The sequence below is a fragment of the Aotus nancymaae genome, unplaced genomic scaffold (genome assembly GCF_030222135.1).
Source record: "Aotus nancymaae isolate 86718 unplaced genomic scaffold, 86718_ANA_hifiasm-v0.15.2.pri h1tg000041l, whole genome shotgun sequence".
NCBI lineage: Eukaryota > Metazoa > Chordata > Mammalia > Primates > Aotidae > Aotus > Aotus nancymaae.
In genome coordinates, this window is record NW_026988455.1 from 31,005,892 (window position 1) to 31,020,312 (window position 14,421).

General features: G+C 43.6%; 1 pseudogene; it reads left to right on the top strand.

The window, feature by feature from the left end:
• The first annotated feature begins 5,234 nt into the window (after window positions 1–5,234).
• LOC105709211 (spermatogenesis-associated protein 31D1-like) lies at window positions 5,235–11,230 on the top strand (annotated as a pseudogene).
• Window positions 11,231–14,421: the final 3,191 nt, after the last annotated feature.

The window sequence follows — 14,421 nt, forward strand, 5'->3', positions numbered from 1 at the left end:
CTCGATCTGCAAAAGGGAGATGATCCACCCCCATTGGCATCCTAAAGTGCTGGGATAAAACTACTATTTAAAAATAGAATTATAAAGGATTTTGCCTTAAAAACCTGTTGTTCTTCAGGCCTTTGGGGATCCTGAAAACCTGTGGCTTATCACAGGGACAGTGATCAGGATGTGAGGGTGTGAGCATTGAGGAAACTTCCTAGAAAATTGAGAACATATGAAAGTCTTAAACTAATAGTTTATCTGTGCTGAGCATCCTCAAATGGTAGCATATTACTCTAAGAGCATTTGAAAAAGACTTCTGGAGATAATAAAACCAAGCGCAGTGTGAAATCTAAGACCAGACTTCTGGGTGGCGATGTAGGTAAATTGGGAAGATGTCATGGGGCCGGTGGTGAGACAGACTCATCCTACCAGAAGCCACCTCTGCCACCTCCCAAAGGCTGCCTAACATGCTTTGGTAAGAGCTTATTACAAGGCTTGGAGTTAGATGTATGTAGAATGTGTGAAATGTTTTCCTGGGAGGGATGACATGTTAAACTTTTACATTACATGACTGGGAGTCATATACAATATAGTACTTGAAAGCAGATTTTAAGAGGGAGATAGAAAAAAAAAAAAAACTATGAAGACACTGATGCTAAGAGTGGAAAGGAAAAGTTATCTAAGAGGTGATAGAATACCAAAAATAGCTTTTTGTTGCTTCTCAAATTTGCCAGCATTTAATGGACAAAATGAATATTCTTAACCATACAAGTTATTTTAATATTAGGGCATGCTTTTTACTTTAAGAAATTATATATTAATATTGTGTAAAGTAGAAGCATCATGAATATAGGGAATTTATTTATTAGGACTCTAATATTTACTACTGTCTGGTGTAGAGAAGTCTCCTACCCTCTCTGGGCTTTGGTTTCATTCATTGATAAAGTAGGCACAATATTCACAGGAAGATCGAAGTGCCTGTTACAATAAAAACAAATAGAAAAAGAAAAAGAATAGGCACAGTACCTGACCTGCTAACCTCATAGGTTATGAAAATGCACTGAGATACCTGGAAGTAGAATTCTTTATAAAGTGGGCAAATTTATTGTTTATAGTTGGTGCTAGTGCAGAAAGGATAAGTGCTGTGAAGCATTCCCACTCAGTGTCAATGGAATTTACTGTTGGTGGTACAAAAAAAGAAAATAAATATATCTCTAGTCTCTTGTTTCTTTAAATTTTGAAGGAGCTTCAACCATATTCAGAAAGGGAATCTTATTAGCATTTGGGGAAAAACCTTTTTCCTGAAACTTCATGAAGGTTTTAACTGTAGGCACACATATGTTTGTAAAGATAACTAGCCAATGAATGACATTTTAAAAGAGAGAAGCTGTTCTTTGAACATCTCCTCAAAGAATCATTAATTCATATCAGCAAATTGGAGAGAGTGCACATGCAGATTGTTTTTGCTAAAGAGCTTGATGTGTCTCAGGAGTTATGACTCACAGCATCTATTCCAGAGATCGCTTGGCAATTCTAAATGCGGGGCGGCGGGGGCAGGCGGGCAGGGGAACCTCTCTTCTATGTTTGTGTGGCTCTTGAGCTGTGTAGAACTAATTGCTCCAACCACACCATGAGGTCAAGGGCAGAGCCCATTCCTTACAGATGATTCTGTCTCCTAGTTTGCAGTAGTAAATATTTATTAGATGAAAACTTGGCTGAGGCTCCATATTAAAGAGATGAGGAAGTGGCATCTCTTGGCAGATTTTATCCTCAAGGCAGGTTAACTGCTCCTGCATAATTGAAAGGAGACCTGTCCTGGCTTGAAGGCTGTCTTACCCTTTCAAAGAGATCAAGTAACAGTGATGGCCCATGGGTGTCAAATAAAGAGCTTTATAGTGTTAAAAGAAACTTCAGCCAAATTAAATTTAAAAGAGTATAACTGAACAATGACCAATTAGTGACTTGGGCAGCCCCCAGAATCACAACAGATCACAGACACTACAGGGGTGCCTCGTGTTTAGAACAAATTTACAGACAAAAAGGGTAAAGTGATGTACAGGAATTGGAAGTGAGATACAGAAAGAGTGAGAGTGGTTACAACTCAGTCTTTGCCTTATTTGAATGCAGTTTGAACATTCAGCAGTTTATGAGTTGTTGAAGTATGGCCGCTGGAATTGGCCAAAACTCAGGTATTGTTGCAGGTGGATACTTTTGAGTTTTCAAGTTGTCTGACTATTAAGCTAGGTTACTGTTCATCTGCCAGGACTCAAATATAGAACTAAAGAGTCTTTCTCAGGCCATATTTATTTTTCTCTAACAATAGTTTAAGAAAGATATGAGAAGTTAAGAGACAGTTTAGAGGACAGCTATCATGATAAAGAGTTTAAAAAAGGACATATAGGAAGATGGGTCAGGGGTGGGGGATACTGGGATTATTTAAGCCTGACAAGAGGAGCCTGAATAAAGTATGACAGGTAGTTGGTATTTGGACATTTGCAGGGATGATTATATAAAATATAGAGCAGATGTTCTTAAGGTTTTTTTTTTTTTGATACCAAGGCACTCAGGAAAAGATTACATTTACATGGTCCACAGTGTAATCAGGTGAGGTTGCTTAAGACTACTTTCTGCCCTAAGGCTTTGATATGCCTGGGTCCCCCTTTGCTAGGAAAGACTGCTGAGATCAGTAGTATCATCCAAAAGACCACCAGGATGGCTTAATAGTAGAAAGGAGAGCCTCATTGCTTTTCTTAGTTTGCAACCCAGGAAGGGAAAGGATCCAGCGTGGAATGAAGGTACTGCTCTCTGTTGGAACAGGGGAAGGACAGGCTGCAATTTATATTCATATTCATACATATTCAACAAGTTTGGGAAAAAAGGTATACATATTTGTATGGGAGCTGAGCGCACCATAATGAGTAAACATATGTAACATACATCCCATGTTCACTTTGGAATGGGGTTTCAGCACTAAAATGAGGTAGAATTTGGCTCTTTACATCAAAAGGTGAACTATGGGACACAAAAGTGATTTGTGTGAAGCCTCTTAGAAACTGGCAGAAACAGGCAATCTGTAATTTTAATAGCTTATCAGAAAAGAATATTTGTAAGGCCAGTCCTCTATCCAATCAGAGCTGCAAGCTGGTATGGTTAACGGGATTTTAGTTATAGAAAGTTGGAAATTTGCCATGCCATCCAGGCTCTGAACCCTTGACCTATAGGGAACATTGTTTCCTTAACCCTAAAGTCTGTCTTAGGTGATAAAGGGGGATCTATTTTGGTCTCTTAGATCACAGTAGCTTAGTGCACTGTAATCTATTCCTGGTTTAAGGGAGTTGCTTACTTGTTATGAAATTGATGGAGAGGGCTGGGACTCTGTATTTGAGGTAGAGTTAGAAAATGTGGGGTCAAAATGACAAATATGAGATTGAAATAAAAGAAGGAAATAATTGATTCTGGATTTGAAAATACCACTTGATGTGTCACAGGATGGGTGTGTAGGGATGTTTTTTAAGAAAATAACTTTAATCTGAGGAATGTGAATCCTTTTTAGTTATCAGGCCTAGACAGACATTAAAATGAGACAGCAATCACGGCCCTACTTTCTCCTTGACCTGTGTATTCATCTCCTTGAAACTGCATGCTATTGCCACATGTACCTATACATTAACCCAATAAACCCACAGCTGACACTATAACCCACACCCTCTAACTTAACAATGTATAGCCAAACACTAATCAATATCACTTCATAAACCAATGAGAATTCCTGATAACAACTTTGTATCAGCCCAATTCCTTATCTCATTTTTTGACTTTAAAAACCCACTTGTAACTGCTGCTAATTCGAGTGTATATTTAGGGTGACTTGCATCTGTGTTCCCAGGTTGCAATCTTCAAGCTTGACCCAGATGAACTCTCTATTTATGATAATTTTGCCTCAACTTCTTCCTTTTAGGTCGATGTGTATGTCTGTTTGTGTATAGAGTATGTTCCAAAAGTGCTTGAAAAGTTTAAACTTCACTAACTTCAGAAAAATAAGTGCTATAATGTACCCCCAAGATCCCGTGAAGTTTAGTTACATACACTTATTGTACACTTACTTTCACTTTGTAGATTTTAAAAGGAATTATTAGTGAAACCATGCCCCAGAGTTCAAGAAACCAATGACCAACACAGATCATCAGTTTACAGGGCAGCAGATTAAACAACAGCAGCAACAACAACAACAATAACTTGCTAAAATGCCAAAACTGTCCCTGCTCGTGAGATTGAAAAACTGGCTAAAATGGATTAAAGTTGATATTGCCAACTGAAGTTTGCACAGAATAACCTGGCTGACATCACAGCCCAAATTTCTGCCACGTTTTCAATTAACTCCCCACAAATGTGTACATGAGATCCAAGAGGTAGCATTAAAAACAACTGTGTATGCCTGAGGACTTTACAGACCTCCTATTTTCTTCCACTAATCACCTATTAATCCCAGAGACCACTCCATAAACCTTGTCTAACAAAATGACTGCATGAAAGCCAGCACACGGGACAGATTTGAGTTGGACTCCTGTCTCATTGTGATTAATTTACCATAAAAACCTGCTTTTCTCAAACACCCAAATTGGGCAGTGAGCTCCTTTTCTTTGATAATATTAGTTTTAATCGTTTGAATCGGTCCCTCTGATTGGAAATAGTTAAGGCTGACTTTAAAGTAAAAAGTTACTCTTTGACACTCACAATACAAAGTAAGTATAAAGGCACGTTAAGTTTCATATCTGGCTAATGTAAGGCAAAACATCCTGTAGATAAGAGGGATTGGAGGACATTTGTGATCCTGAGAGTGCCAATGCCTGGGTACAACAAAAATTCCAGGCAGCATTTCAGGCTTTCAAGGCTGTGGTGTTGGTGGGGTTGAAGTTAAGGGCTCCAAACAGTAAAGCAGGACTTGGGTAATACCTGGTTTACTGTTGGAGCAAACAGAAAATTCCACTTAGGTAAATACATGACATGAAGAAAAGATAGAGTTGGGAAATGGAGTGGGAGGGTAGGGCAGAGGGATCTGGAGGGCACAGGAGGGGTGTGGTCAGCTGGGTGGGTGGGGTCAGGGATGCAGACACACCCTCCTCTTATGGCTCCCTCCACCCTCAGAAACCCTCTGTGACTTCCACGCTCTATGATGCAGGCCTGGGCTTATAGTTAAGCCTGGGCAAACTCAGGGCTCAGTTGCTTCAGGCAGCCATACTATTCAGATCATGGAGAATATCCTCTGTTTTCTGAACAGTTATACTGAGTCAGGGCTCAGCCCTGGCTTGGCACATTGCTTGGATATTGATCTCAACTTCATCTGCTTGATTGGGTTGGGATTGTTTAATCTGTACTTGTTCTACGACCTATTGACCCTGTATTTGTCACACCCTGGGAAAAATAATGACATCCAAATGGTAAGGAACTGTGGGTGAACACCCAAGGGAGATTCCCTCTTGTTGTTTCCCAATCCTATTCCCACATTTCTAAGTAAGTTTAGTTGGTACAGAGAGATGGTCTTAGATGGGAAGTCTGAAGAGAGGACAGAATTCCACTCTTCTTTGGAAGAGGTTGGGTAGACTTAGGGCTTCAGGAGGACTAAAGTTTCCATCCGAAGCTCATAGACCACCTATCTGGCTGTGGTGGAGAGTTCCAGATAAAATTCCAAACACAGTAATTCTGTGGACCCTGATTGGACTATATAGACAGTGTGCTCTCTCTGAAGAAGAACAATTTCTGCTGAAATTTGATTATACGTCACATCCTCCTGTCATCTTCATTCAACCAAGCCTTCCTTCATATTGGGTTGACCTGGGGAGCAATGCTGAGCGTCTCTGAGCAGAGGCTGGAGGCACAGTTCTGTTTGGGACACTTTTCCTATGAGGAAGCACAGATTTGACTGTTGGCCTCTGAGTCTGTGCCCTCCTTGAGGACTGCTTGAGCATATCAAGTGTGGCTTTCTCTGACAAAATCCTTTTTGAGTTTTTCAGAGAAGGAAAAGTTAGAAATATGTGATCACCTTTAATAATTCTTAACAGGAACATATCAGCATTAATTTGGGAGTCATATTATTCTTGTGTAATGAGTGAGTGAATGAATGAATGAGCTTCATAGAGAGTGAGATAAATGAGTCCCAGCCTCTCATTGTCTTTCTTTCGTTCTCAGCGTCAGGACAGAGCCAGGAGGAGAAAGAAAGGTGGGACATTTAAAGGTAAGGTCAGCCTACTCTATCTGAGCTTCAAGGGTGACCCTTCCTGTTTCTGTCAGGAGGACTCAGGCCCATAATTGCTTAGAATGTCAGTTACTAGATACAGTCTCAGAAAACAGAGCACTCAGCAGAGAGGCTTACAGAAAAGCAATCAGACCTGAGACACTGCTCATAGGCCCTGCTCTGCCCATCCATAGGCATGACAGAGTGATAGACCTGGGCACTGGGTGTTGCCCAGTAGGTGGGCAAGTTAGATATCAAGGAATGACTACTGGCTGGCTTGGAGTCAGAGCTGCTGTCTCATAACTTTGCGTAAGTGCTTTGACTTCCTCGATGCTCAGATTCCTCTTGGAGGTCACCACTGACATCTGTGTTTCCCATGGTGGTTTTGAGCATCACATGGGGTAATGTATGTGAAGGAATTTTATAAATGATGTCGCATACACCTGTGAACTTGTTAATAGTATCAATGACTATTTGCCCTTTTCTACTGATACTTGGGGCTATCAGAGTTGAATATCTTAAGGATCTTACACAGAGCGACTTCTGTATGATCCCTGTGCCTCTACCTTCATTATATATAACATACTGTTATGGTTTCCCAGACCGGATAACCTTGCAGAAAGAAGCAGAAGAGGAAAGAAAGCCGCTTTCTATTCTCAGAAGGTGATTACTTGTTCCCTTCTGTCCTGTTCCCACCCCAGTCCTTTCTTTAGCAAGTTATATTCACCTCAGGGATTTCTTGTAGCCTGCTATAGTTGTGGGAGTGGGTAGCCATTGGAATGTGTATGTGAATGAATGTGTTGAGAGGCCCTAGAGTGCATGGGAGGTCATAGGCGGGGGGCAATGTGAAGTGGGTAGCGGGCACCAGGGTTCCCACCACTGCCAGGCTAACAGACCCTCCTTTCCTTGTTCTGGTCCTGGCTACAGCTTCGGGCCTCCTGCTTCCTGCAGTCCCCTGGGCCAGCATCATGACACCACCCGCTTTTGTCGACTGGTATGCCCAGACCCCCTCTGTGTGGTGTGTAACAGAACAGCTGCTGAGGTCCAGCGACTGCTGTATTGGGATTCCCTGAAAGATGCTGCTCCCTCTGTATCCCCTTGGGCTTCTGCAACTTCTGCAACTGAGTCATCACTCACTCTGGCTTCTGACCACTCAGCAACCCCTCCAGAAGACCTAATAGTGTCGCCTTGGCCTGACCCTTCTCCACCACCTCCCTTAACTCTCTCACCTGACCTGATCACCCGTTTAGCTCACTTATTGTCACTCTCACCACTGAGGGAGCTTCTGCCACAAAAGCCTGTTTCTCCCCTGGATTCCAAGTTCCCTATAGACCATTCCCCACCCCAACAGCTTCCCTTTCCCCTTCTCCCACCACATCATATTCAGAGAGCAGAGCCCAATCTCCAACCTGAGGCCAGTTTGTCTCTGCATACCATCTTTTCATTAGACTCTGCTCTATTACAAGATACGAACTCTTTGCCAGATATTTCCCAGGCCATGAATCTCTGTGATTCATGTACTTTTCATTACAAACGACCAAACTCTTCTGCTTTACGAATGCAAGATTGCACTGTGACTCAGTCTAAAGCAAGTCTCAACATACCGAAGCCTCTGGAAAAAGAGATGTTATCTGTAGGTGGCTCTGGTGGGTCAACCACCTCTCCTTCTACAATCAAGAGACATTGACCATTCACGCCCTGCATCTGCAGAATTCTCCTGGTGGCAGCCTCATGCCAAGGACTCTTTTTCTTCCAATTTTGTACCATCTGATTTCATGCAAGAGCTCCTTAGCCTTCATTCTTCTGAGAGCTTTTTAGGGGGGTACCCTGTGGTCAACCTCACAGTGCCTGTTAACCTCTCATTTCTCAGCCATGGCATTGTGGCACTTTTGGAGAGACAAGTCAAAAAAAGGGCCGATTTCCTGATGTGTAAAGAAAATGGAAAGACACCAGGAACTTTCCCAAAACATCTTAGGCCAAACTACCAACCGAATTCTTCAGGGAAAAAGTCAGCTTCAATTGCTGATAAGCATTGCCTGGCAACCTCCTTTCCTTTTTTGGCCAGTAATAGGAAAGTAGAGTGGCTGCACACCCATCAGCAGCCCCCATATTCTAAGTGCTTTGAAGACCATTTAGAGAAAAAATATGTTCAGCTCTTCTCGGGTCTCCCATCTCTGCACAGCAAGTCTCTGAATCCTACTGTTCTTCTCCCACGTGGACGTTCCTCCATGTCTGTATCCTTCAATGAGATTGCGAATACGTCTCCATTACAGAAATCCCCAGTACTTCCCCATCCCCAACCTCTGTCCTTGCCTGTTACCCAGCCTCTATCCTTGCCTCAAACTCTGCTCCAAGGTCAGTCTGTGGCTCAACATCCATCTCCACTCACAGCCCAAGTACCTAGTCCTCCATTCCAGGTTGGGATCTGTGGAGTGTGTTTTCATACATCTCAGAATGAGGCACTGTCTCTTACACCATCTGAAATTAACCATCTGGAGAGGAATGTGTTGCAGAAAGTACTGGAAAGTGTGTGGGGTTTACCCTCTGTGGTTCAAAAATCCCAGGAATACTTTTGTTCTCCAGCTCCCGGTCTTGCATTGGTCAAGTCCTTTCAAGGTCATGGTCCCATCTCCATCATTCCTGGAGATTTTGCACTCAGTGCTGAGTTTAGGAAGAAACTAGAACACCATCTTAAAAAGAGCCTCATACAGCACAGATGGGGTCTGCCCCGCCGAGTCCATGAGTGTCTGACACTGCTACGTCCTCAGAGCCTGATTTCAGAGTCAGAAAACAGCGAGGGACCCAAGAGCGACCTAGAAGGTCGTATGATGCATCTGCCAGGGAATGATTCAGGGGTGAGACTAGGTCAGAAACAACTTGCAAATGCCCTGACAGTACATTTGAGCAAGAAATTTGAGGAAATCAAGGAGGGTCGAGTGCCTGAGAGTGTGCGTAGTTCATGGCATTCAGTCAAGCAGACAATGTCTCTTTCTGAAAAATCCCACAGCCAAATAAACCATCGAAATTTGGCAGCACCGGTGGGTGAGGACCAACTGTGTTGATACATCCCAGGAGATGCCCTTCCTTGGTTCCAACAAACAAAAGATGTTGGAAGCCCATATTAAATCTTTCCGTATGAGGATGCTGTGGGGTCTTCCCAGCAAGGTCCTTGAATCCATAGAAATCTGTCAATCGAAAGAGGACCTTTCCAGCTCTTTTTCCCATATTGACCTCTCCTCAGCCACATTCATTTCTCAGAGAGATTCCAAAGATAGGGTCTGCAAGTCTCTTATCTGCAGTACTTTTCAAGGAGAAAAGTTGGGAACAAGCTCAGTCCTTGTCCTGGATCGTCCTGATCATGTCACCTCACCTGTGAGTAAAGAAAGACAGGGGACCCTGAAAAGATGGTTTTCTTATACTGACCATGACCTGACAGAGATGGATTCCAATGATGGGGCCTCCAAGCTCCTTGGAAGAAACACTGCAGATTTTCAAGGAGAAAAGATCGAACCAACAAGCTTATTTTCCATCCTGAATCATCCACACCTCATCACCTCACCTGTTGACAAGGAAAGGCATGGGACCCTGACAAGAGAATTCTCTGATCCTGATGATGAACTTTCAGAAAGTATCCAGACAACTGATGATGGCAGACAGAGTTTTCTGCACCGCACACACAGCATCATAGACAAAGTCAGTGAGAAACAGACTGTACTAGCTAGTAGAAGCAACCCAGAGCTGCCCATAATGCAACCCTTGGTTGGCAGTGAGTCAACGGATAAAAAAGTGACTTTCAGTGATACCATGGAAAGGCTTCAGGGCAGTAGAAAGACCTTTCCTGTCACCAGCGGGTCTAAGGAGATGTTCAAGGAAAAGAAGCTTAAACATCAGATGCTGAGTGAGTTCAAGTTGGCCCAGGGGGAGCATAGCCAAGCTCAAACCCATTTCACTGACATGCCCCTTGTCTTAGATAACTTGACTTCCAAGGGCTTACTGACTCATGCCCAGGGCATCTCCAGTGGGAACATGGCAACTTCCCAGGTGCTGAATGTCCACGTGGAGGATAGAGGGATCCGTGTGGAACAGCAGCAGGAGCCCTCGGTCCCTAAGCATGTCTTACAGATTTGCCAAACTAAGAATTTCCCACCAGCTACAAAGAGAGTGAGCCCTCCAAGACCCAAAGGAGGAGAGCTTGGTGGAGGAGATGCAGGGTTGGGAATGACCCAACCCAGGAGAAAGAGCCATCCTGTTCAAAAGGAGACATCAGGGAAGGTGCTTGGGAGAAAATCTTCTCCAACTTTGATCACACAGCCTCCTCCGGAAAACATTTTCAAAAAATCGTTGAAGACCTTTCTTCAGAGGTTGAAGAAACTAAGGAAACTATGTGAGGAACAACAAAGTTCCTGGGAAGAAGGTAGCTCCCTGTCATCATATGTGCAGAAAAGAGGTCGAGTTAAGAGTAGAGCTGCCTTTACTGGGACTGCTGAAGCTCAGAAAATTAAGACTGACATTGGAAAGTTCCTAGAGGAGAAGCTAGGGCATAGGGATGGGATAGATATCACCTGTCCCCAAGAGCCCCTTTCCTCCTCAGTAGAGCTTGGGAAAGCTCAGCATGAGCCAGAACTGCAGGTCAGAGCAGAGCCTGTCCAGGGCTATCCCTGCAGCTACACGGCTCCCTCCTGCAAAGTGACATGTAGCGAATCTTGCAGCCAACAAGCTGTCTTAGTTGGCCAGAATTATCCGACAAGGATTAGACAGATCATAGACAAGAACAGACAGCCGCAGAAAGTTGAGGCATTTAAGGGCAAGATAATTGTGTCAAAAGCATCCCCATTCGGTGCCCCACAGAAAGCCTGTGCCCCAACCAAATCCCACTTGACAGTGTCGGCTGACCCACTGCCTCCAGCCATCCCAACCACTGCTAAAAGCACTGTGTTCAGTGATCTGTCATCAATTACACAGAAAATTCTTCCGAAGCATTTCCAGGGAGGAAAACTCCCCCCCACAAAATAATTTCCTCCTTGTGGAGAATATTGGTTCTCCCTAATAAATGTTCTAATAAGAATGATGTCTTTTCTGTGTATTATGTTGTGGGGTACAGATTTTGGGTAACCTAAGCTTGTGGTTAGTGAAAGGTAGGAGTTAGTTCAGCTCTTACTGACTGCTTCCTTTGACTTCTAAAAGGTGACCAATCCCATGGATCTCTTGTGGAGGAATGAGTATCATGTGTCTCCAAAAGTCCCTTCTCTCCCTGATGAAGTCTGAGGAGATGGGCCTTTTTCTGCCTCTTTGCTATCAGACTCACTGATATGGTATGGCAGCCTGGACCTTCCTCTCCATTCACTGCTTCATATTTAGAGCATTGAGGAAGACAGGCCTTCCGTTTGTGAAGAGAGGGTTAAGGACAGGTATATTTTTCAGAAATAATAGTTTAGTCACTATTTAAAAAAAGTTATCAGTGACCAGAGGATCATGTAAGTTGGTGGAGTGTTGAGGGTATTGCTGGTTGGGGTAGGGTGTCAGGAACACCATGGGTACTGCTTAAGAATCTGAGAAATAGGGCATGCTTATAATTTAGGGAAGCATATTTTGACCTCACTGTTGAGGCTTCTGTACTAAAAAGTCACTTTGGGGAAGTAGTTCCCCTGCTTGAGTATTTCTCCAGGCTGTCTGGATTGATGACTTTTTTTGTTTGTTTGTTTTGAGACAGGGTCTCACTCTGTCACCCAAACTGTAGTGCAGTGGTGTGATCTCAGCTCACTGCAACCTCCACCTTCCAGGCTCAAGTGATTCTCCTGCCTCAGCCTCCTGAGCAGCTGGAATTACAGGCATGTCCCTGTAATTCCATGCCTGGCTAATTTTTGTATATTTAGTAGAGAGAAGAGTTTCACCATGTTACCCAGGCTGCTCTTCAACTGCTCATCTCAAATTATACTCTTGCCTCGGCCTCCAAAATTGCTGGGATTACAGTTGTGAGCCACTGTGCCCAGCTGATCGATGACATTTTTACAGAGCAAAACGATCCCTTATCTGTCTGTGGCAGCAATGTTGACCAGGCAACCACCTACCTTATAGGGTAAAACTAAGCTGAGAGTAAAGAAAAAAGTACCTTAGAATGAATGAGAAAGTAAGAAAAAAGTGAAGATAGGAAAGGATGACCCTGCTGGAGGAAAAGGGTTTGTGCCCCATCATGTCCATATCATGACCCTTTCTCAATCTGGATCTAGGTACCACCCCCCTTGAGGTCTACCAGGGCACTGCAGAGATTAGAGATGCCATTTTGCCAGAAGTATACACGGCTCTACCATTCAATTTCTCTAATAGAATATGCAGGACTGTTTTCAAGCATGACCTCCCTCTCTTTAGAGAAGATGATCTTTGTGCCTTCTCTCCAGCCACGTTGATAGCAACATACAAGATCTTCCCTTAGTGTTTACGGTGCACGTATCAGGATGGAGGTGTCACGTATGATCTTCATGGGCTTAGTGGAATATAATTGATATTGTCTAGAACACCCATAGCTCATGATCCAGAGGTGAGTCCTGGACTATTCATGAGCGTTACAGATATTTGGGGGCTCACTATGGAGCTTTACAGAATGCTTCTTATGGCCAAGAGTGTGCACATACCCACCCTTAAAATATGAGGGGTCTGAAGAGAAGGCAACTCCACTTACATAGACTGGGACTAACCAATGAGGTGAGTTTTCTTTTCTTTTTTGAGACGAAGTTTTGCTCTTGTTGCATACACTGGAGTGCAATGGCATTATCTCAGCTAACTGCAGCTAACTCCAAGCCTCCTGTGTTCAAGCGATTTTCCTGACTCAATCTTGCAAGTAGCTGAGATTACAGGTGCCTGCCAGCACATCCGGCTAATTTTTGTATATTTAGTAAAGGCAAGTTTTCACCATGTTGAGCAGACTGGTCTTGAACTCTTGACTTCAGGTGATCCACCTGCCTTCGCCCCCCAAAGTGCTGGGATTACAGATGTGAGCCACGGTGCCTGACCATGAGGTTTGTTTTCTAGAGGGCACTTGAGGTAGATTTTCCAGAAAGATTTGTGAATGCTTGGTGTCAAAACAAAACAAAACAAAACAACAGATGTGCACTACAGCTCCCTCACACAACCATCCTTCTGTTTTCCTGTTCATGCTTATGCTACTGACCTGCAGGATCTGAAACTTAGCATTGCAGAAATAATTCAGATTCCATGAAGGCCTTAAGAATGACAAAATTGGGATGCAGCCCAGGGTAAAGAACTTGTGGAGCTGGAGAATCAGTGCAGGCCCCAAACATCCATGTGGATAGACTTGCCAATAACCTGGCCTCTTAATTCCTCTGTCATTCCATCTTAGGGTTCTTGAACTCTATTCCAGTTCAGTTACTGCCAAACCCAGAAGCTGTCATCAGAAACATCTAAGTTATCATCAGAAACACCTCTTGTTTTGGAGGCGAAGTTTTGCTTAGTCACCCTGGCTGGTGTGCAGTGGCATATTCTTGGCTCACCGCAACCTCTGCCTACTCGGTTTATGCAATTCTCCTGCCTCAGCCTCCTGAATAGCTGAGATTAAAGGCATGTGCCACAATACCCAGCTATTTGTTTATTTATTAGTAGAGACAAGTTTTTACCATGTAGGCCAGGTGGGTCTCGAATTCCTGACCTCAAGCGATCCACCTGCCTTGGCCTCCTAAAGTGCTGGGATTACAGGCATGAGCCACCATGCCCGACCTCATCAAAACCACCTCTACATCTGTAATAATACAGCGTGACATTCTACCATTTGACCTCATCCTCCTACACCTGTGGTTTAAGCCTGTAATCACAGCACTTTCGGAGGCCAAGTCGGGTGGGTCACGTGGTCGAGAGGCGGAGACCATCGTGGTCGAGAGGCGGAGACCATCCTGGTCAACATTGTGAAACCCCATATCTACTAATACAAAAAAATTACCTGGGCATGGTGGCGCGTGCCTGTAATCCCAGCTACTCAGGAGGCTGAGGCAGGAGAATTGCCTGAACCCAGAGGGCGGAGGTTGCGGTGAGCCGAGATCGCGCCATTGTACTCTAACCTGGGTAACGAGAGCGAAATTCAGTCTCAAAAAAAGAAAAAGAAAAAAGAGAAATTAAACCAGATAAGAGAGATATGCATACTTATATATACATATACATACTTATATATGTATATAAATATATATGTATATATAACA